The sequence below is a fragment of the Mustela erminea genome, chromosome 15 (genome assembly GCF_009829155.1).
Source record: "Mustela erminea isolate mMusErm1 chromosome 15, mMusErm1.Pri, whole genome shotgun sequence".
In the NCBI taxonomy this organism is placed as follows: domain Eukaryota; kingdom Metazoa; phylum Chordata; class Mammalia; order Carnivora; family Mustelidae; genus Mustela; species Mustela erminea.
The window spans coordinates 83,872,528-83,897,529 of record NC_045628.1 but is presented as its reverse complement, the minus strand read 5'-3'; the positions used below and the strand labels follow the sequence as shown (position 1 = coordinate 83,897,529).

Here is a 25,002-nt window from a genome sequence, read left to right as displayed (position 1 = left end):
GTGAGGAAGGGGTGAGGGGTCCTGGCTACCAAGGCTCCCCCTGGCTGCTGGAGGAGAACAAGCTGGGGGGTAAAGGGGGTCCCCAGGAGACACAGCAGGAGGTGCTACAAAGACAGTACAGACAAGAAGAGATGCGCACAGAGCTGGAACTGCCCACTCTCTGGATAAACAGGTTAAAAGACTGGGGCACCCTTATCCCTTAATATTTGGTACACAAATGGTCTTCTAGGAGTATATCATTTTAATTATCTTTTTTAAAAACAAAAATTTGGGTTCCTACTATATATGCAGGATCATGTTATGTGGTTTATTTGGTTTGTGTTTTGGCTGGTATGACTTTTTTGGTGCCTGCTTCCTTGCTTCTGACGATCTTGCCTTCCTTTTCCTTTTCTTTCCTTCCTTCCTTCTTTCCTTCCTTCTTCCTCTCCTCCTTCTTCTTTACTTTTTCTTGTTTATTAGTAAAACATACACACAGTAAAGTACTTAAATTTTGAGTACGTAGCTCAGTGTGGGTTTACCTCTGTGTCCACCTGCTTAGTCACTATCCAGGCCAAAACATTAAACATTTCCATCACCCAGTGGCTTCCCGTGTGCCTCACCCGGCCCCACCCAGCTTCTGTGTCTTGATTTGTTTAGATTTAGGAATAGATCGCAAATATGTCTCAGGTCAGTCAATACAGACCTCCAAAATTATTTTCAGTTTTTGTATGGTATTCCATTTTATTTAATGGATGTTTCATCATTTCCATACCTGCTGGTATATTTAGATTCTTTCCAATTTTTAAGATTTTGTAAATCACCCTGTAATGGCCATTCTCACAAATACATCTTATCTCAATTGTCTATTCCCTCCAGGAGGTAGGATTGCTGAATCAAAGGAATGCACACTTTAAAAAAAAAAAAAAAAAAAAGATTTTATTTATTTATTTGAGCACAAGCTGGGGGGACAGCAGAGGGAGAAGCAGACTCCCTGCTGAGCAGGGAGCAGGATGCAGGACTCCATCCCAGGATCATGACCTGCGTGGAAGGCAGATGTTTAACTGATTAAGCCACCCAGGTTTCCCTAATATTTTTGAAAGGAGGTTTGAGAGCCCTTTAGAGAGAGCATTTCAAAGAGACTGCTAGACAGATGAAGGGAGAGAAAGCACCACCTGCTCTTGTGGAGGGGCTCTTCAGATAGGGAGCGCAGGCTGAAGGAGCCACAGTGATAGCAGGCCTTTACACAGACACTTGTGAAACAAGCAACATTGTCATTGTCATTCCTATTATTGTTCCTGGTATTATGATCCTCATAGACAAATGAGAAAAAATTTAAAAGGGATAGAATTAGAGTTGACCAGTTGTCTCAAGTGAAATACTCTGCCATTTACAGAGTCCGCACTTAAACCCAGATAGTCTGACTTGTGCCCCAGAGCTTTTTCTAGTTAAGCAGAGGGCCTTTGTTCACTTTTTATTTGTCTCCTCCTTTCTTCCCTGGTCTGTGATTTATTAGGTTCTAGGGTGAGTGGGTGTGAATGAACCCGGGTTATCTTCCTGAGACAAGAAGGAAGGCTCGGCTTGACTTCTGCAGTTACGTCCGAAAAGTTCCCTGTGGCAGTGAGAGTTCCCATCAACCAGAAGATGGTTTGAGTAACCAGGAATCTTACAGCATTGGATGGAAACACTTTAAAACTGTCTACATCTACAAATTCAAAAGGATACTAAAAACAGCAATGATAACACCGTTGCTGGTCACCTTCAGAGCTAGGGACCCACACTTTATTGTCAAGATTGGCAAATAAAAGAAAGAATTGGGTATTTATTTTTCCATTCCAGTATGAACTATTGTACTGGGTAACCAGAGAGGGACAAGCGGAGGCTTCTATTTACAAAGTATTCCGGCTAATAAATGAAGAAAACAAGGTAGAATATTAGCACGGTGTGACCCGTATATGGGCTCTAGTTAAGAAGTGCCAATGGCTGATAAATAAACAAAAAATAAGCAGACAGTGTGAAAGTACACACCACCACCTGTGAAGTATTCTTGCCCAAAATGTAAAGCTTAAATCTGATCCCACATCTAAATCTAACCACTGATTTTCTGAAAGTATAGGGGAAAGGGGAAACTTGCTAAGTGACATTACATGGGGCAGCAGTGAGAAACGTTACCAGCTTTCTTCACCAAAAATTTGCAAAAAGAAAAAGAGATGGAAGGGAAGTTTATGGATTAAAAGAAAAATAGGTTGGTGAGTTTTATGTTGTACAAGTTATACCTCAATCACGCTGCTCTAAAAAACGAATTAAGAAGTTTATCAGCCAAGAGACATATAGATCTTATTTGGATCCTAATTTGAAGAAGAAACTGCACACAAAAAAATTACAGTTCTGTGAGACAATCAAGCATTTGAACACTGTTCATTTGATAATATTAGGAAATTAATGTTTAAAATGATTTTAGGTGTAATGTTGGTATTACAGTTATATTTTAAAAGAAGAATCTTATCTCTTAGTGACACATACTGAAATATTTATGGATGAAATGATATTATTTTTAGGATTTGCTTCAGTATAATTGGGAGGGGAAGTAGGTGGGGTATAAATGGAACAAGACCTGCTCCTGGATGGTAATTGCAGAATTTGGATTTAATACATGGACGGTCATTGTACTATTCTGTGTTTGCGTATTTGAACATTTCATGATAAAAACTTTTTAAAAATCAGTATTTACGTATGCAAATATTTAAAAGAACACTTACCCAACTTTGTTTAAAAAAATTTTTTTAAAAGATTTTATTTGTTTATTTGACAGAGTGAGACAAAGAGAAAGTGTGGGCAGAGGGAGAGAGAGAAGCAGATCCCCTGCTGAGCACAGAGCCCAGTGTGGGTCTCGATGCCAGGACCCTGAGATCATGACCTGAGCTGAAGGCAGACATTTAACCAGCTGAGCCACCCAGGGGCCCCTGTTTTTAAAATGTTTTAAAATTAGAGAAAACCTAAGTGCAGAAAAGTTGATAGTCTTGGTGTCTCTGTGGGATGTAATACTGTGCTTCCGTTACAAATGGAGATGTTCACAATATGTTGTACATGACAAAGCAGCTTATCATAAAGGTAGTTGTAAATTTTTTTTTATCATTTTGTTTTGTTCATCATGATAAGTTTGATCTTTCATTCCCATCCTCTAGCTCCTCCTCCCCTCTCCCCTCTGGTAACCATCAGTTTGTTCCGTATAGTTAAGAGTCTGTGTCTTAGTTTGCCTCTGTCTCTCCTTTTTTGCTCCTTTTCTCATTTCTTTTGTTTCTTAAATTTCACATATGAATGTGATCATATGATATGATCAGTCTTTCCCTGACTGACTTATTTCTCTTTGCATAGTACTCTCTAGCTTCATCCATGTCATTGTAAATGGCAAGATTTTATTCTTTTATATGGCTAAGTAATATTCATATATAGATAGATAGATAGATAGACTTATCTATATATGTACCATCTCTTCTTTAACCATTTATCATCTTTTAACCAGTCCCTATTGATGGACATTTAGGTTTTTATGATTTTTCAGTATTATAAAAAATGCTGTGGTGAGCCTGGGTGGTTTAGTCAGTTAAGCATTTGACTCTTGATTTCAGTTCAGGTCATGATCTCAGGGTAATGTGATCAAGCCCCATGTCAGGCTCTGCACCGAGCGTGGGGACTGCTTAAGATTATCTCTCTCTCCCTCTACCTGTTCCCACTCTCTCTGTCTCTAAAAACAACAACAACAAAACACTGTAAAACATCTTTATGCATTCATTTTTATTTTGTGTTGTAAGTATTTCTGTAGGATAAATCCCTGGAAATGGGATTCCTGTGCATGCGACCTCATGTCATTGTAAAGTGTCTGTGCATTTGTTGTGTCTGTATAGAGATAGTATTTTGACATATAAACTCATTCTCATTAGTTCCTTTTTATCCCACATTCCCTTCCATCATTAAATCCAGACCATGAGATATGCTTACTGCCTTTGAGAGGGCCGCAACTCAAAAGAGTTGAACGTACTGAGTCATCAGTTAATTTCATAAAGAAATGAGTCACCAAAATGGACTTTTGATGCTCATGACAGAGACAGAAGCTTTGAAAGAAAATTCTTTCTGAGTTACCAAAACCTAGTATGAGCGCCAAACTTTCAACGTTTATGCCATAAACAAATGATTCAGGAAAATTTGGTGGTGATGTAAAAGCAAGTTGTTCTACCCAAGAGGAGATTAAAGGTCACTGGGTGAGGATGAACTTCAGAGAGATGAAGATAAGAATCATGGAGACACACTTTGATGGTGTCTCTGAAAAGCAGCCTCGTTCAGCCTGGATGAAAGCTAATAGTAGCCCTGGAAAACACTGAGGGGATGCCACAGCCCGGGGAAGCCATAAGGCTCTTTGTAGAGCCCCAAGCCCCAGGCCTCTTGAGTCATGAGAGCCTGGATGGGTGAGGCTCCTGAGCAGATGGCCTGAGGATAGCCTCATGTCATCCGGCACATCACAGCACATGAAAGGAATGTGGAGGTGGCTGAGAGAAGAACCTTAACACAGCGACAAGGAGGACTCCAAGAACACGGACACTTGACCAATGACCACGTGGGACCAGGGCCATCTGTGCTAAGGGCTAGGAATAGAACAGTGAACAAGACTTACACAGGCCTTCCCTTCACAGAACTTGCAGACATCCATGGATGACACAAAATAGCTGGATAATTGTTACATGGGAATGTAACGTAGTATATTGGAATGTACAGTTTCCTAGAGTAAATGGAAGACTTTATTTTTTTTCAAAGATTGTATTTATCCATTTGACAGAGAGAAAGAGAAAGTGAGAGAGGAACACAAGCAGGGGGAGTGGCAGAGGGAGAAGCAGGCTCCCCACCCAGCAAGAAGTCCGACGTGGGACTCGATTCCGGGACCCTGGGACCATGACCTGAGCCAAAGGCAGCGCCTAACAACTGAGCCACCCAGGCGCCTCTACATTGAGACTTTAAAAGGGAATAGAAACCTGCTGGGTACAAGGTGTGTAGGATGGTCTTCAAGCTGAGTGAACATTGTGCAAAGGCTCAGAGACAGGAGATAGAATATTTAGGAGCCTGGCTAGAGAGGCAAGTTATGACTGGTAGGTAGAAGGAACCAGTTTCCAAGAACCTAGACCACATTAATCAATTTGTATTTTGTCCTGAAGACACTGGGGAGCCATTGGGAGATGATCTATCTATTTTTATCATCTATTTTTTTGAAGTTCCCTGCTTTATTAATTAACTAAATCTATAGCTAATTTGCTAATGAAAACTGTAAGATATAAAGTAATTATAAAATGTGGGGAACAGACAGCACCATGAGTTATTGTTAAAGCAAGAACCTCACATCATTTAAACTAAAACCCCCAAACCAATCAATTATTTAGGATACGATAATAATAATGTCACTGAGAGTTTAAGATGACTAAAAGGCACCAAATGGTTTGTAGCAGGGAGTGCTATCATTAGTTCTGTGTATTAAACAGAGCACTTGGGGATGCCTGGGTAGTTCAGTCAGTTAAGCACCTGCCTCTAGCTCGTGTCATGACCCCCGGGGTCCTGGGATCGGGTTTCCCATCAAGTTCCCTGCTTTTCCCTCTACCCCTTTCCCCTGCTTGTGATCTCTCTCTCTCTCTCTATCTCTCTCTCTCTCAAATAAATAAAATGTTTATTAAAAAAAAAAAACAGCATACTTGGGCTGTTGTGTGGAGAATGGAATGTAGGGGTCCAACCTGGAAACAGGCAGAACAAGCAGGAGGGCCAGAGACCCAAACCAGGCTAGAAACTAGAGTAACCCTAGAGCCTTATTACCCAGGCCCTGATTTGCCTAAAACCTACCCAAGTTTGTGACTATTGTCATCTCTTGCCATCTGTTGGGGTGCCTTTCACTCTCAAACACAACCTGGTTTGGAGGCTCCAACAGTGGCAGTGGAGTTGGAGAGAAACCAGCTGGGATTTGAGAGCTCTTTGGGACATAGATTAAGCTTGGTGACGGGTCAGATGTAGGGGTGAGGCATGTTGTCTCCCAGGGCTGTGGCATGAGCAGTGGGTGGAGACACACAGTGCTTTTCAGAATATAAGGAGCACCTTGTACAGTGCTGGCTCCAAATCTCTTGGATTTGGTACTTCAGCAGCTTCCCACCTAAAGGGATGAGTAAGGGTTGTCTTTGGAGGGAAAGGGAGAGTTTTCCAGCAGAGAGAACAAATACAACAATACAGAGACAAAAGGCAAAATGTCACCTTTAGGGGCAAGTGCAAATATTTTGTTTTACAGTGGTAGGAGTTTTCTTGGTGTGAAGGGAACAGGATGGGATAGTCAGGCTCTGGAGGATGGATTTTAGCAAGGGTCTGGATGTGCAGCCTGAGACTTGCCCATGACTCATTGTGGCTCTGTGTTAGATTCTCACACTGGACTGTAATTGGGAGGGTCATGTACAGTATCTTTAAAAAAAAAAAATCAGAGGAGGACTTCCCCTATCTCTTTTCTTCTTTTCTTTAGTAGGAAAACATCAACAACCAGAACCTTCACCAAAGATAGGATGACAGAGCTGTCCCACAAGCCTGGACCACTATACCTGGATTATTATATGAAAAAGAAAGGAACTTCTGTATTATTCAGGGCTTTGTTTTTCCAAATCTTTTCATTAGAGCAATCTAACCTGTGTACTAAAAAGCAATAGGTATTAATAAACTCGTTTAGACATGTTGAATAGAAGTCCCTGCTCTCTGCTGATATGGTACCCTTGAATAATTTTAATCTCTCAGTTCCCAAAGTCCTGGACCCCCAGCCGAAAGCCTGGACTTTTGCTAAACAGTCTAGGGGGTGAGTTCCCCATTGAGAGCTCAGGGAAACCAGGAAACAGAAGGAAGAATCTAATGCTGAGAACTGGCTTGGAGGCCAGAATCAATCAAATGGAGACCACCCTTCTAAGTGTCTATGGGTTTGCTGAGCCACATTGGGGGGCCACTGTGGAAAACTGCTCAAGTTTGGGCCTCCCTGTTAAATTCAAAAGACAAATAATTATTAAGTAATGAATGGTGAATGGGCTTCAGGGAGCTCAGGAGAAAAGCACAGATACTCACAGATACCCACTCAGGGTATGTCCCTCCTGCGATGAAAGCCTCGGGGAATAAGAGTTTTCTTAAGGGCCCCAACCAGGTATACTCTATTTACTGGGCACAAACTGGATGCCTGGCAATGGATCAGGTATGAAGAAGTACAAAGTTGAATAAAACAATGCCCCTACCATCGAATAGCTAACATCACAGTGGGAAAACGGATGAAGAACTATAATGTGATCCCTAGGAAACTCCACATCTAGGGACAGCCCTTTCATTCCTCCTGATGCACTGATGGAAAGCATCCACTAATGAAATCCCACTCTCGCCTGGAGGGTTACCTACTGGGCTTGTGTGGGACTCAAAGATGAGATCACTACCCCACTCTGTACAGAAAAACCCACTTTTAGTGACAGTGCAGCTCATCTCTCAAATCCAAAGGAACATTGCACACAGTCAATACTGGTAGATATGTTGGCTCTGACTTCAGAGAGTTGTGTAAACAAACCCCTGCTCAATTGGAAACTAACCCTCTAATCTTTCCCTGCCCTTCTAACTCATTCAAGTATCAATTCTCAGAGTCTGAGTGTCTCACAAAAATATCTTCTAATGGATCTATCCCATGGTTTTGTTTACTTGGTTTATCAGAAGAACCTCCAATGGTATATTTTTATCCTTAATAGGTCTCCTTTAAGGCATGTCAATCTTTCAATTCATTTTGGCTTACAGAATTTTTTCTTTTTTCAGAAGGTAGCCAGCCAGTTCGAAAGGCCAAGTTTCTGAGCATGGGGTGTAATTTGTATGGGTCACACCCAGGAGCAGCCTACATTACTAATGCTATGCTTCCATCCTTGGTACCGCCAACCATCAAGGTAAAAGATGTGAAATGCATTAAAAGACCATTTTCTCCCCTTCACTTGTAATGGATAACTAAGAAGTGTAAAAAGGAGAAGGAGGATGCTTATAGAATTTTATGGATATATGTGCATAAAATGTATACATAGAAATAAATACATATACATAAAATGTGTATTTATATACATAGTCTGGCTTTGGTTTCAGAACAATGTCAGCTTCATAATATGAGTTGGGAAGTGTTCTATTTGCTGGAAAATTCATCTAGAGTTGATCTTATTTCTTCCTTAAATGGATGAAAGAATGCACAGGTGAAACCATATAGGCCAAGTAGACCTACAGTTTACTGTATGTATTAAAAACATCTCTTCTCTTTTAAGAGGTCTTTATAACCTCCCAAGTGAGTATGGTGTTCATCTGCTTACTTAAACATTGACTGAGCTAGAAGTGCTGTGTGCTTTGGGCACACAATGAAGATCTCCAACCTAACAGAACCCAACTGAAGTGACATGTGCTTAACTTCTGAGTCACCTTAAAAAGCTCTTTGGTCTTCAGATTGTTTGTTTTGGGGATGTCTTTGTTATGTAGTTTTATAAATGACATGCATATTGGCTGAAAGCAGCTATAATTTGATACTCTATAATAGTTTAAAACCAGATGCCTGGCCAAAAAGCACATTAAGAGATGCTCAACATAGCTAATCATTAGGGAAATGCAAACCAAAACCACAATAAGCTATCACTTCACATCTATTCAGATGGTCACTATTAACCAAATAAGTAAATAAATAAAAACAAAAACAGAAAAGCCTGAGGAGCAGGTTTCAGACTTAGCAGGTGTCTAATGGCCTACAGACCTGTTCTCAAGGAATATAGGCTATAGACACCATCTTGGCACTTTTCTTCTGCCTTTTTCTTCTGGTATCTCCCAAAAAAGAGGTTATACACTCACCCAAGGGCCCCAATTTTGTAATTGCAACCCAGAGGACACCTATATATCTCCTGGCTCTGGTGGCCAGTGGGACTAATGATTGTTATAACTTCAAGACTGTATATATTTGTACACATTTAAAAGCTGATGACTGAGGGTCTTGCTTCCAATCAGCCTCAGTCTAGGTGCTAAGATCTTCCTCTTTGGGATACTGACAAGTCTGTGCACATATGTAACTACATGGAACTACTAAAAATATAATAGACTGCTTGGACAAAAACAAAGGTTTGAGAGACAAGACAGACCTGGGGGAGGATTGAACACAAGGTATATCTCCTGCACAAGGGCACTCCTTCATGATTGGGACAGAAATTGCAATACCATAGAAATCAATACAGAGAGTCAAGCAAAATGAAAAAAAAAAATAGAGGAATATGTGCTAAGGGGCGGGGGGGGGGGAGAGAAAACTTAAGGAAAAAAAAAAACACCTTAATGAAACAGAGATAATTTATCTGATAAAGACTTCAGAGTCATGGTCATAAAGATGCTCACCAAAATGGGGAGAAGAATAGATGAACAGAGTGAGGACTTCAACAAAGAGATAAAATATAAGAAAGTGCCAAAGAGAGGTCACAGAGTTGAAGAACACAATAACTGAAATGAAAAGTACAGTAGAGGGGTTCAACAGCAGACTAAATGAGGCAGAAGAAAGGATCAGTGAATGTAAAGACAAGGCAGTGGAACTCACCTGATCAGAGCAGCAAATAGGAAAAAGGATGGAAAAGAAAAAAAAAAAAAGAAGAAGAAGAAGATAGCCCAAGGAACTTATGGGACAACATAAAACAGACTAAATTTGTATTATAGTGCTCCCAGAAGGAGAAGTAGAAAAGTGGGAAGAAATTTTATCTGAAGAAATAGTGACTAAAAACTTCCCTAACCTGGTGGAGGAAAAAGACATCCAGAATGAGGAAGTCTAAAGAATTCCAACAAGAAAATCCACACCAAGACACATTATAGTTAAAATGTCAAAATGTCAAAATGTCAAAAATTAAAGAAAAAGAATCCTAAAAGCAGCAAAAGAAAAAAATAAATTGTTAACATACAAAGGAACTCCAATAAAACTATCAGCAAATTTTCTAGCAGAAACCATGAAGGCAGAGGGGATTGGCATGATACAGTCAAAGTGCTGAAAGAAAACACTTCCAACCAAAAAAACTTCCAACCTAGCCTACCTGGCAAACATCATTTAGAATTGAAGGAGAGATAAATAATTTTACAGACAAGCAAAAGGTAAAGGACTAAATCAGGCTTACAAGAAATGTTAAAGAGAATTCTTTAAGCTGAAAAGAAAATATGATAGTAACAAGAGCAGAGGAGAGAATAAGTCTCACTGAACAAGTAAATATATATAAAGTAGTGTACTAATCACATATAAAGCTAGGATGAAGGTCAAAAAATGAAGTAGTAAAAATAAGTATGATTATAATAACTAGTTACAGGATACAAGAGAAAAAGAGGTAAAATCTGACATTAAAAACAGAAAACGTGGGGAGAAATAGAGTAAAAATTTTGAGCTTTAGGGATATTTGTGGAAAATGGTCCCCTTTGAGATGGCATGGAAGCTTGGAGACCTCTTCCCATACCTTGCCCCATGCATCTCTTCCATCTGGCGGTTTCCGAGTTATCTCCTTTTATAATAGACCCATGATCCAACTGGTTATGTTATGGTGAGCTTCCTAGGAAAAGGTCACAAAGTATTGTAATGAAGCTTCCTTGTGTCTCCACAGTATGTCCAAATTGACCACTTGGAAAGCCCCAAAGGTTCTGACTCGTGACAGCTTCCAAGTGTCAGATTGGCAAAAGCTCTCCTCCATCTGGTGACTCAGGTATCTAGGTTCCTTCCATTTGTCATCTAAACTTTTGTAATATAGCATATCTGGATAGTCACCAACTTCTTGTACCCCAGAGTTGCCTACTCTGGGACAAGGCTACTGCAGTGACTCTTGATGCCACACCATGTATCCCCCTCAGTCCACCTGGACTCACCTACAGTTTCTACCTGCATCTCCCTTTACTGCCCAAGGGTTTCCTCTGGTACCGAGGAGAACGGTGTCAGATGTTAACACCCAAGGCCAAACCCTCAACTACTGTGGCAGGAAAATCTCGAATAAATGGTCCAGCCTTCTTAACCTCCCGAGAGACCATTTAGAGATTTTATTTATTTATTTGAGAGAGTGAGTGAGTGACAGCACAAACAAAGGCAGAGGGAAAAGCAGATTCCCCACTGAGCAGGGAACCCAACATGTGGCTTAACACAGGGACTCTGAGTTCACAACCTAAGTGGAAGGCAGACACTTAACCAACTGAGCAACCAGACACCCTGATGCTCTGGCAGTCCATAAGGAAATGTGTTTATCTTGAAAGCACCTGGCAGAGGTGGCATGGATGGAGCTGAGCTGCTAGAAAGACCCTATTTCTCAAACTCAGCTTTCTACATGGGAATTACTCCAAAGGAACCCTTATCAAGCAGACTTCTAGCTCTGGTGTAATCCATCTTCTAAAGTGCCTAATGTTTCCATCATGAATCACCCCTTAGGAATGAAACATGGATATGCCAATGCCTTTGCCAAGAAGGGAACAAACTCTGTAATGTTCACCAATATCCTAGAAAGGAGCTGCTAGTAATAATCCTTCAGAATGTCCTACTGTATGTCAGATATTTGTGTGTGGACATTGTCACTTGTGCCTCATCACACTTCTATATCAAGAACAACAGTTGATATTCCCATATTTCAGAAGATAAACTGAGTTTGAGAGATTTTGACTTGGCTGGACAACTAAGGAGCAGAGGGCGTGACTACAGGGCTCAACATAATGACTCTCAGAATCTTAGATGAAAAGTTGATTTACTTCTGAATAGGAGTGCATTAAAAATTTTTTCTTAAGATTTATTTATTTATTTGAGAGAGAGAACACAACGAGGAGGGGCAGAGGGAGAGGGAGAGAGAATCTGAAGCAGACTCCACACTGAGTGTGGAACATAACATGGGGTTATGACCCATAATCTCTTATGACCCTGAGATCACCACCTGAGCTTAACCAAGACTCATCCACTCAACTGACTGAGCCACCCAGGTGCCCTACATTTGAAAAATTAGATTTTGATTATACAGTGGTAAATTTTCATTGTGGAAAAATTAGAAAATGTAAAAGAGCCAGAGAGGAAACTAAACATTGGTTAGACATAATCCCACAAGGCAAAGAGGATTTTATTTTCAATTTTGGATGTATTCTTCTTCTTTTCCATTAGCATTATGGATTTTTAACAAAAATGAGTGAGAATATGTAAAATTTTGTTATGTGAATATATTATTATTTATTTAACAAAAAAATTTTGAGCTTTAGAATATGATCAAAATTAAGTTGTTACCAACTTAAATTATTATAAATATAAGTTCTTACATAAGCCTCATGATAACCACAAGGTAAAAACATATAGTAAACACACAAAAGATAAAGAGAAAGGAATCTAAACACACCACTAAAGAAAGTCATTGAGGGACACCTGGGTGTCTCAGTTGGTTAAATGGCTGACTTTGGCTCAGATCATAATCCCAGAGTCCTGGGATTGAGCCCCATGTCTGCTCACTGGGGAGTCTGATTCTTTCTCTCCCTCTGCCTGCCGCTCTGCCTGCTTGTGCTCTCTCTATTAAATAAATAAATAAAATCTTTAAAAAAAAAAAAAGAAAGTCATTGAGCCACAATGTAAGGAAGCAAAAGAAGACCACAAAAAATGTTATATAAATGGACTAAAGTCTTCAATCAGAATACATAGAGTGTTTAGGCATTCATTGCCAGCAATGAATTCACTCTTTTTTTTTTTTTTTAAATTGAAGTCTAGGGGTGCCTGGGTGGCTCAGCCATCAAGCGTATGCTTTTGGCTTGGGCCCTGATCCCAGGGTCTTAGTAGTCCCTCACTGGGGTCCCTGCTTAGCTGGAGGCCTGCTTCTTCCCACTCCTCCTGTTTGTGTTCCCTCTCTTGCTGTCTCTCTCTGTCAAATACATAAATAAAATCTTAAAAAAAAAAAAAAAAAGAAAAGAAATCTTCCTTTTGTTGCTAATTTGGTAAGCATAGCAAAATGTTTACTAACAAACACAAGCGAGTCTCTAAATTTCTCTCTGACTACAATCCTGGACATTTCTCAAGATATATTTTTAACTAGAAAATAAAGAAATGTGATGCTTTAATATGATTTAGAAATTATAAAATGTGATGGGTCAAATTTGATTTAGAACATAAAGAAATGTGGTGTTTAGGCATGACTCCTTCTGGTTGCATGTTACAAAAAGCAAACCAGTAAAAGACCCCAGATCTAGTCACTTACAGACCTATAAAGGTACAGAATGAGGAGGATACATTTTAACCCGTTTCCTGAAGAAAGGGTCCATGTAGGAGAAAGCTGACAAAAGTAATAAGGCCCAAGTATGTGAGACCAACCAGACCTCAGATTACACTTGGGTATGCTAACAGCCATAATGGGCTTGTCTGTGTGTACTCAGAGTGACAAATCACGTGAGAGTCTAAAATACTTGTAAACTTCCTGATTTATCCAAAGTATGCAGCAAGACATGGTCTGTGATGGGCGGGCTGCAGAGATGTGAGTGGCTGGCCACAACAGCCAGGGCCATCCCCAGCAGGTGGTCAAGCACACGGGTGCGCTCACATCCAACAGCCTGGGAAGCTGGCACACTGCGTCCCGAAGCCCCTCCATAGTTCCTGAAGCTTCTGCCCCAACAGCCAAGGCTCCTCGCTGGTCAATCACCTTTATGCAATGGGAGGAAAGGGAGCTTTCCTCCAGATCCCTTACCGCCCCCTGCAGGAAAACCATCACAGTCACTGTACTATTTCGGGACAATTACCAGGAGCACAGAGATCAGAGGAGGGGTGCAGAGCTGGGTTTGTGCCATGTGAGCAATTTTATGTTGTCTCTGCAGAGCTTTGACTCTGCAATTAGTTAACCCGAAACACCCCAATCCTGCCATTTTGACAGACTGACATCGTACAAGACAGTGGATCTTTCTATTCAACAACATGTTATTAAAGCTGATAAAAAGTCAAAACCATGCTCCCAAAACTGGACCCCCACGACCTTCATGCCAAACATGTATCACTTACAAGCACTCACTAAGTGGCAGACACTGTTGTACGTGCTTTACCAATATCAAGTCATTAAATTTAGTCCTCTTGACAATCCTCACAAGGCTGGGACAGAATTGAAGCATCACATTCAGAACCTGAGGCGAGATGAAAACGACAATGAACATCTGGCAGCCAAGATGGAACTGTGCAGGGGTTCCAAACAGGAAGTGCACCTTGGGTCTTCTCTTTCAGGATGTGGCAGGGTTGAGTGCTGGAGCTTAGAGCCCCTGAGTGAAGACATGCTCTGTGACAGCTCCTGTTGAACCATGTTGCTCCTTTTCTTCTTCTCAATAATCTTGAGAGTTTTATTATCCCAGTATAAGGGTGGGAAAGATTAGTTTTGAAGAGGGCGGGTAATTGGCCAGATTTACATGAGTGGTAGATGAAGTGATGCCTCCTGAATGGGCCGCCAGATGCCACACCCAAGGCTTCCATGTGTGTCTTTGTGTGTGGGGGAGAGGGGGGGAAGGTGAGAAGGACCTGATGTTCACAGCAAAAGCAGAAATCATGGTGCTATTTAACCGTTGTCACTGTTTTCTTTTTTCCACTTCACTCATTGCTGAATTTCTTTTCATTCCCACGTAGTGAATATCATGATCTTGATATAAGGATCATAAACAGATATATTTGTTCAAGTTTATTTAAGTCAATGCAAATAATGTTGAAAGAAGGAAGAATGGGAGCAAAATTAAAATGCCTGGGAATCTCATGTTTGCATTACCTGGATTTGGAGGACAGAGTATGGGAAATGAGCATCATATTTATTCACAGGCTAAAGATCTGAAAAATGCCACATTCGGCATTTCCTGTCACTGCCATGTCACTAAACTCAGCTCTGACCTGCTGGGACCACCACCTACTCTGGGAATGGAGATTATTGGCTGAACTTCCTGTTGGGAAGCAGAGCCCCTGCACCTGGCAGCTGCTCCTCAGGGCTGAGCCCTCCCCATATTTTTAGCGAGGGAATTCCAGCCTTGCCTTAACTCCATGGCAGGCCACCGGAGTGAATCTGGACTGAGGTCAAGACAGAGTCAAATGTTACTGAATATCTGTAATTACTGCTTGTCCCTTTGAATTACCTTTTCTTTTTTTTTTTAAAAGATTTTATTTATTTGTTTGACAGACAGATCACAAGTAGACAGAGAGGCAGGCAGAGAGAGGAAGGGAAGCAGGCTCCCCGCTGAGCAGAGACACCCCCCCCCCACCATGCAGGGCTCAATCCCAGGGTCCTGGGATCATGACCTGAGCCGAAGGCAGAGGCTTTAACCCACTTAGCCACCCAGGCGCCCCTTGAACTACCCTTTTAAACAGTAGCATATCTTTTATAGAAAATTCAAACCTAGAGTGGAACCCTCTGAAGATTCCCATTGGAGGTCATTCTGTTTCTAAGGTTCTGATGACATCCTGGACTTAGCAATGACAGGTCATGTGTACGTGAAATTTGGAATGTAGACCAAGTTCAGGGGATTTTCTACTTTGCTCCTAGTACAAAATGCATCTACAATAACCACCTTTGCTTTATATTTATTTTCCCATATGTTCTTAAATGTATTAGACAGGGCCAATTTGTCCTCACTCACTCATTCATACACACATAACTTCAACCAGCGTTTATTGAATGTTAGAACTCAGGCGCAAGCTGAGCCCTGGAACACAAGGGAAAAATACAGACCTACTGTCTTGGAAGAAGAAAGAAGAGAAATAACACTGGATAAATGTGAGTCAACTCTGTGTTACCGAGTTGGAAAGATAGAAGTGGTAACAAATAATTAAAATAGAATTTGTAAGATTAGAAGAGTAAGGACTTGGGGCTTGGAGAGGCTAACCAGAGCCTCTGTGACTTAAGATTCTGTGGGTGCAGGAGGAAGGGGGAATGAAGTGTCCTTCAGATGGAGGCATCAGCTGGTACCTGCAAACATAGGCAATAGGTTCTCTTTTCTTTCTTTTAATTTGTTAAAAGATTTTTATTTACTTATGTGAGAGAGAGAGGGAGAAAGCACGAGGAGGGGGAGGGGCAAAGGGAGAAGCCAGCTCCTTGCTGAGCAAGGACCCTGATGTGAGACTCCATCCCAGGACCCTGGGATCATGACCTGAGCTGAAGGCAGATGCTTAACAGACTGAGCCGCCCAGGCACCCCAATAGGTTCTCTTTTCTAACTTTGCCTCTGCCATGTGCTCTGATACTATTCTTCCCTCCAATACACAGGTATCTCTCAAGTGTGAGGTGACTATTAACACAAATGACAAACAATTGAGCTAAATCTCAAGTAGAGTCTCAGTTTACTCAGTGAGCTTTGTTCTGCTTGTTTATCTAAAAATTTATTCATTTCTTGGGTGGCTAATGATTCATGTTAACAGGAGTTTGGGAGAGGTTGGTTCCCACCGTCCTGGAGGACTTGGAAGGGTTCAGGGCATCTGCGGAGGCAGTCACTGGAGAGGTGGTGGAAACAGCAAGAGAACTGGAGTTAGAAGTGGGGCGGGAAGATGGGCCCGCATGGCTGCCGTCTCATGGTCAGACTTGGACGGATGAGCAGCTGCTTCTCGTGGATGAGCCAGGAAAGTGGATTCTTGAGATGGAAACTGCTCCCGATGGAGATGCCATGAAGACTATTGAAATGACCACAAAGGATTTAGAATCTTACATCAACTTAGTGAGAAAGCAGCAGCAAGGTTCGAGAGGACGGACTCCAATTTTGAAAGAAGTTTTACTAAGGGTGAACTACTATCAAACAGCATCGCACGGTACAGAGAAATAGTTCACGAAAGGAAGATTCTATCAGTGTGGCAAACCTCATGGTTCTCTTACCTCAAGAAACTGCCGCAGCCACCCCAGCCTTCAGCAAACCCCACCCCAGTCAGTCAGCAGCCATCAACATGGAAGCAGGACCCTCCACTGCAAAAAAATCAGGATTTACTGAAAACTCTCAGGTGATGCTTAGCATTTCTTATCAATACAGTATTTTTAAATTAAGATACATATGTAATTTTTTTAGACATAATGCTATTGCACACTTAACAGACTACAATATAATATAAATATAACTTTTTTTTTAAAGATTTTATTTATTTATTTGACAGAGAGAGATCACAAGTAGGCAGAGAGGCAGGCAGAGAGAGAGAGAGGAGGAAGCAGGCTCCCTGCTGAGCAGAGAGCCCAATGCGGGACTCAATCCCAGGACCCTGAGATCATGACCTGAGCCGAAGGCAGCGGCTTAACCCACTGAGCCACCCAGGCACCCTAAACATAACTTTTATATGCACTGGGAAGCCAAAAAATTTTTTGACTCAACTGATATGTGCTTTATTATAGTGGTCTGGAACTGAACCTGTAATATCTCGGAGGTCTGCCCATATATTCACTTGTTTGTTACCATTTCTTCCTTCAAAAGACCATAAAAGTGACTGGAACAGAATTTTTTTTTTTTTCTGGTTTATTGAACACTCAGCCTGTACAGAGCCTGAAACACAATAAATGTTCATTAATGTTTATTGATAAACCTAATTTTTGTTTTTTTTTCTATCAGAATTTTTGTCTTTTTTTTATGAGTTCTTCACATAGTTAAGATATTAGCCCTTTGTCAATATGCTTTAAGTATTTTCTTAGAATACTTGTCTCCAGTTTTCTTTATGCATTTTCTTACGCTATTGATAATATATTTTGCATACTACATTATAGACTTTCCCAGCTTGTCATGACCATAAACGTTTTCTCGTATCTTTAAAAAATCCTTTAAAATCAGGGCTCCCGGTTGGTAGAAGCTAAAATCCGCTATGTCTGGGCATGTCTTCTGACCCAGAAAAATGTGCTGGATGATATGTATGAGAGAGAGGGAACTTCCTTTGAAACAGGGAAATCTGGGGGTGCCTGACTGGCTCAGTGAGTGGAGCGTGCAACTCTTGATCTCAGGGTTGTGATTTTGAGCTTCACATTGGGCATAGAGATTATTTAAATAAATACAACTTTAAAACAAAACAAAGAATTCTGAGGCGAGGAGCCAGGTTCAAGGAGCTTGATTTACTATTTTTCACTCATTCTAAGGCATATTTCTTTTCTTTCATTTTAACACTCTGGATCAGGATGTATCTTACAATTGCTGGCATCTTACAATTACAGTTGGCAATGTTTTCCCTGTTAGTGGCCCATAGAATAACAATGTGCCTCACACCTGGTAAGTCTTAGGTTTGAGGAAATACTAAAGGAAGTCTGGGTCGCCTAAGGAGAGTGAGATTGACACCAGAGCAAGCAGTTCTTCCCTCTCTCCCAGCTAACTCTTAGCAAAATGGCCATGGACTCATTTTTAATTCAACGGTGAGCAGGGGATGGGGGATAAGAAGTAAAAATGAAGGGCGTATTCCAAGTATGAGGGGACGACTGGCACACAAGAGGGATTGTGTGGATTTCCTTATACGATGGTGTGACATTTAGGGGGCTGGGGCAGGATGCACCTTGGCCTGGAACCTTCCTATACATTGGCCTACAGGCAGTCAGGATTATTGGTGATGCTTGGCCAAGCAGACCTCCTCATGGGAGTGTTGAAGACATTCTCTGGAAAGACTTGGGAGGTTGTAAATGGTACCAGGTTCCCACCACCATCTTGCAGTCCCCTCAGTGACTAGGTCTCTCTTCTACAGATTTGAACCTGGGTCACATTTGAACCTGGTCCCTGGGGGCTGCTGACTTTGATTACAGTCTGGAAAAAATGAGATGGGTTAGATCTCGAGGAGAATCTACACTCCCTTAAAATGTATTAGCTCAAGAAGAGATTATTCAGGGCATCAAGCAAGGTGGAGTGAGTCTCCTCAGACATATAGGAAAGGCTGCTTCTCCTGGCAAGAAGTAATCAGTGGGGCTGATAGGTTCAGAGCATTCACATCCATCCAAATGCACCCAAATGCCCTCAGTACAATGCACAGGGTACTTCACTTCAGCCATCAAGTCCCCCAAATTTATAGACCACGGCTGTGGATTCAATGTGTGTTGTAATTCTGAAATCCACAGGTTTGACTTTTGGGCCTTTTGGGGGTAGTTTACTGGTCTTGCAGCCATAAAAAACAAGTTTCTGTTAGAGTGGTTATTGAAAATCTCTGGTTTCCTGACTGTGACTTCAATTGAAAATGACAAGTCCTAAGCATGAGATTTGAAGTTTTATTTGTTTATTTCAGAAAAAGAGAGAGAAAGGCGGGAGAGGGAGAAAGGAAATCTCAAGCAGACTCACCCCTGAGCACAGAATCTGACGTGGTGTTCTTTTTTTTTTTTTTTTAAGATTTTATTTATTTATTTGACAGACAGAGATCACAAGTAGGCAGAGAGGCAGTCAGAGAGAGGAGGAAGCAGGCTCCCTGCTGAGCAGAGAGCCCGATGTGGGGCTCGATCCCAGGACCCTGGGATCATGACCTGAGCTGAAGGCAGAGGCTTTAACCCACTGAGCCACCCAGGTGCCCCCTGACGTGGTGTTCTATCCCACAACCGAGACCATGACCTGAGCCGAAATCAAGGGTCACCTGACTGACTGAGCCACCTCAGAACCCCTGACATTTTTTCTTTTTTTAAAAAAATTTTCTATATTTATTTGACACAGAGAGATGGTGAGAGAGCGAGCACAAGCAGGGGGAGCAGCAGAGGGAGAGGGAGAAGCAGGTTCCTTGCCAAGCAAGGAGCCCAGTGTGGGACTCAATTCCAGGACCCTGCATCATGACCTGAGCTGAAGGCAGACGCTTAACTGACAGAGCCACCCAGACATCCCTGAAGTTTTTTTTTTTTTTTTAATAAGCATTCCACGCAGCCACTCTGCAGCCCTTGTAAAGCACCATTCCCACCACTGTGCCCCTCTCAGGGGCCACTGGCACTCAAAGCATTATCTTCATGCCTGACACCCAAGGATATTGGCTGAATTACCCCCTGCAGGTACAGAGTACCCGTGACCACTGAAATGAGGCCATCACCACCTTCCAACCCACTTAGCTTGGACAATGACTCCCAGATCCCCACCTTTGAGGGTCATTTCCTGGAGCCACGTCTGGCACCAAATACTTCATCAGTCAGTGTTTTATCGAAAAAACAGACACTATTCCAGATATTTTTTGAAAAATTTATTTATTTCTTTTGGAGAGAGTGAGCACATACCAGCAGCGGGGCAGCGGGGGAGGGAGCTGGAGGGAGCAGAGGAGAGGCAGAGGGAGAGAATCTCAAGCAGACTCTCTACCGAGCATGGAGTCCAATGTGGGGCTCCATCTCAACCTGAGATTGTGACCCAAGCCAAAATCAAGAGTCTGATGTTTAATCAACTGAGCTACCCAGGCACCCCCATCACAGGTATTTTAAGCAAAAAGGGACTTGATTTATGGAATCACATACTAAAAAAGATGATGGAAATTCTAAGAGAGCAAAAGTCAAGGGAAACAGACATTCATTTTCAGATTTGTCCTGCCAGCGGTGGGGCAGAGACTTGGGAATCTGTGGCTGTTTGTTTCCTGATTAGGGACTCCACCTAAGGTTAGGTTGGAAACCTAGCCGCAGCAGGAGGGGGCCTCCCTAAGGAGCCTCGTGGCCATGCAGAGCCTTGGCTGTCAGGATCCACACATCAGCCCACTGCTTCTGGGTCCCTTTGCCTTTCAAGTAGTGCATGAGTGCCTGTTGTGGGAGGATATAAACCCTAGAATGCAGAAGGCTAGGGTTTCTGGGATGTATGGTTTCCAGGCTTCTATGGAAGGTGCTGGTGATAAACAAGGGTTGAAGATAAAAAGAGGGAGAGAAAGCTTCACTACGGCTTGCATACCCCGTAAAAATAACCTTTTTTATAATCAGGAACTCAGCTCTCTTAATTAGACTTTCTTCCTGTGGAAAGCTCCTGCCCGGCCCATGACCACTGTTTCTCAATGACTGACCCACAAGCCAACTGCTTCAGGTCAACCAGGGAGCTCCTTGAGCCCCACACAAACCTATTAAGACATACTCCCTGGAAGTGAACTTTCTAGAAGCCTTAGGTATATTTACTGCTAACGCTGGGGGTGGTGGGTGCCTGCCCTCTGAGAGTCTTTTGTTTTCCTTCTAGCTGGGAAACCAAGATTTTGAGAGTTTATAACTTTTGAAAAGTCCACAGGACTCACTGACCATGTGTCTGTCCAGGTCCCAAGAGCACTCCGCTTACCCAGAGTGGGCATGGGCTCTGTCCAGAGCCCTGCTGTCCATGGGCAGCTTGTGTTGTCAGAAGCAACTGGGGACAGTACAGGCCCTAGAGTCATCCCAGACTGGCCCAGCCTCCCTGTAAGCCCCAGGGCATGTGTCTGAGTACAAAACAGGAAGTTCCCTTTGTCCTGAAGAATGACAAGTAGTCCACTGTAGGGTTCCGGTTGCTACCCAATCTCACCCAACCCATATCCTCAGTCGATATTATAAATTTACAGTTTCATACTTTTATACCTTAGCAGAGAATAAAATTAGGCTGACTTACAAACCAGATGGATATTAAAATTCTAAAGATGATGGGTATAAAGACAAATATACCATTATAAATGCTCAAGACTTAGCCATTTTTTCTTTTTAAGCACAGACAATTAAGCTTTAAGTCTGTAAAGAACAACAACAACAAAAACAGAGGCAAGTTATCTGGTCTACCAAAGTAGATGAAGCAAAAATTAGACCTGGGACTATGTCTTAGAAGTTCTTTGAACTTAGAACTATAGAAATAATGAAGAAGAGGCACCTGAGACACCGGTCACCTTGCAAAGAAATTCTCCAGCCTCTTGAATTCCAAATCTCCTGCTTCCCGAGTCAGAAGCATGAAGCCTGAGTAGTGATTCTCAGTCCTGGCTGCACATAGCAATCCCTTGGGAGCTCTTAGAGGTGCTGAGACCTAGGACTTTCCCTGGAGATTTTGGTTTCAGTGTGTGTACGTCTGGGTGTGTGTGTGTGTGTGTGTGTGTGTGTGTGTTTAAGTTTTCCAAGTGACTCTAATGTGTAGCCAGGATTGGAAACTTCCAATCTGGAGGTTTAAGAAAATACCACCTCCATGTAACACACCCATCACCATTGTGAAATGATCCAGACGTCTCAATTGTTTTCCTGGGACTACTCTACTGTTACAGCACAGCCAGAAACATCCTGCTATTTCCTGACCCACAATGGTATCATCCTGGACGGATGCCAGGGAAAGTTTTCTTCACCTGGCTTGTCACTGACTCCCTGCTTGCCTCCTTTCGGAAGCCCGGGATTACGGCTGATCCTTGTTCCCGAAAGGCAGTGACTTTCCCTGGGCAAAGCCGTGTGTGCACTCTCATTCCCGTCTTCTCGTTTGGCCAGCCATTTTGAAATGCCTTCTGCATACAAGACAAGCCTACTCATTTGCCTTTTCTCTCTTTTCCTTGTTCAGAATTCAGGATTTTGAAAGAAACTGACTAATATATATATTCTCGGGAACTTGAATCGGTTGCCAAGAATGTGAGTCACACCCGCCATGAGAAGGATTCTCAGTGAGGGAAAAATGTGCTCCTTCCACCATGACGTCCTTTAACAGAGAACATTACCATTGCAATAGGTAAGCAAATGCTTCTATTTTGAGTGTTATGCCTCAATCCGGGACATCTCATATTTTGTAGTGTGTCCTAACATTTAGTCTTGGAGTAAGACAATGTCATAACCAACCGTGTGATATTTGTGACATGGGCATGAACAAGAACACCCAGAGCTGTTTTCTTTCTTGCTCAGAAGGAAGAATATGAAGTGGCTAGTTAACTCAGGGTGTTAGGGAGTCATGTGGGCCTAGTGAAGTTGGGGTCAACGCTTAAAATGCCCCAGGGGTACACTTAAGCAGACACTACCTTTTTGGCAGCCCTATGTTTGGAGCCTCTTTCTCTATTTCCCTCCATGCCAGGCTACCAAAGGGGCTAGAGGACACCAGTGGACACCGGTCTGGGGCTGCAGGTGGTGTGGAGGCAGGCCTGCTGGGTCCGCTCTGGCAGCTGCAGCTGTGGTCCCCCACACCAGTGCTGGGAGATGGTCCTGCCTACTCTGCCCGCCTGCCCGCCTCACTGAGCAGCTGCCCGTTTTCCAAACCTGACTCATCGGGCTTCTTGGGGGTGGTCCTGGGAGTTTTCTTTTTTTTTCTTTTTTTATTTTAAAGAGTTTATTTATTTATTTGACAGATAGAGATCACAAGTAGGCAGAGAGGCAGGCAGAGAGAGAGGAAGGGAAGCAGCCTCCCCGCTGAGCAGAGAGCCCAATGCGGGACTCGATCCCAGGACCCTGAGATCATGACCTGAGCCGACGGCAGAGGCTTTAACCCACTGAGCCACTCAGGCATCCCATGGGAGTTTTCCAACTTCTTTTCAGTCAATTCCTTTTCTTCAATTGACTGGAGTCTTTTTTTTTTTTTTTTTTTTTTTAGTTGCATAAGACTCCCAACCACTGCAGTTTCCCATTCCAATCAAAATAAAGTTGAAACTCTTGCGGTAGCCTCCAACAGGTGACTCGGCTCCTGCCCACCTCCTCGGCCTCATCGGATTCCTTCCTCCGCTCTGTCCTCCCTGCTCCAGCCATCCTGGCTGCTTTTCGTTCTCAGCCCCATGCCGGAGCTCATCGGCCTGGAACCCCATTTTCCAGAACTGCATATCGCTGCTCCTCTTGCCTCTATCAGTAGAACTCAAGAACCCACCGTCCCATGTATTCCTCTGTGAAGGTGTGTGTGTGTGAGTGCGTGTACGTGCGTCTTTGTTGGTATTCATTTATTTTTGGTCTCCTCTGCCCTATTGTCCCTGTCCACGAAGGCAGGGAAGTCATCCTTCACCGCTGTATGCTCAGTACCTAGGAGAGTGGTAAGCGTATCATGCAGTGAGTGCTCAGTAAATGATTGTTTACTTTAGTGAATTGTCACATTACTTTTATTTGATTTTCACAATAATCCTGTGAAGGAAATGTGTGTCCTAGCTATCCATTTTTTAGGGAGACCATGAGCCTTGGCTACAATCAGCAACAAAAAGGGGGAACTACTATGCTCCTATTAATTTAGATTTCATTACTTTTATATACCCTTATGGAAAACATCTGATCTTCTTTATACCATAACATACTTTACAAACATTTAAAAGACCCAGTGAAAAGATACTACTTTTTCCTTCAAAATGGAAACTTCTTAGCAAAATACCTAAGCACTCATCCTAATGTAAATAAAAACAATGCCATTTGTATAAGCCGTATGTTTTGGGACCTGCCCATTCATTAGATTAAAATAATGACAGCAGAGGGGCGCCTGGGTGGCTCAGTGGGTTAAGCCGCTGCCTTCGGCTCGGGTCATGATCTCAGGGTCCTGGGATCGAGTTCCGCATCGGGCTCTCTGCTCAGCGGGGAGCCTGCTTCCTCCTCTCTCTCTCTCTCTGCCTGCCTCTCTGCCTACTTGTGATCTCTGTCTGTCAAATAAATAAATAAAAATCTTTAAAAAAATAATGACAGCAGATATGGAAGGAAGTAAAGGGATTTGAAAACGAAGGGCAGGACCAGCATGGCTTGCTGATACATTGCACACAGAAGATGAAACATGAAAGGGAGGCATCCAGGCAGTCCTAACTAGGGAGAGTTAGTACCTGCACCTTGGCAGTAATTTGGGACTTTGGTCTGAATCATGACTTGGCGGATTCTTGGTTTTTGTTTGTTTGTTTTTTCATGACAGCAGGTAAGTTCTGAAGGCCATCAAAACTCTCAGCTCTTGGGCGCCTGGGTGGCTCAGTGGGTTAAGCCGCTGCCTTTGGCTCAGGTCATGATCTCAGGGTCCTGGGATCGAGCCCCGCATTGGGCTCTCTGCTCAGCGGGGAGCCTGCTTCCTCCTCTCTCTCTCTGCCTGCCTCTCTGCCTACTTGTGATCTCTCTCTGTCAAATAAATAAATAAAATCTTTAAAAAAAAAAAACTCTCAGCTCTTGCCTTTGTGATCCTAATACTTTCCGTGTGGAAGAGA

General features: G+C 42.5%; 1 long non-coding RNA gene across 1 annotated transcript; it reads left to right on the top strand.

Annotated features, from left to right (window-relative positions):
- Positions 1 to 24,758, top strand: LOC116574561. Its single transcript, XR_004279372.1, has 4 exons — positions 1 to 172; positions 7,822 to 7,946; positions 22,428 to 22,592; positions 24,720 to 24,758. It is a non-coding gene; the product is annotated as an uncharacterized LOC116574561 (long non-coding RNA).
- Positions 24,759 to 25,002: the final 244 nt, after the last annotated feature.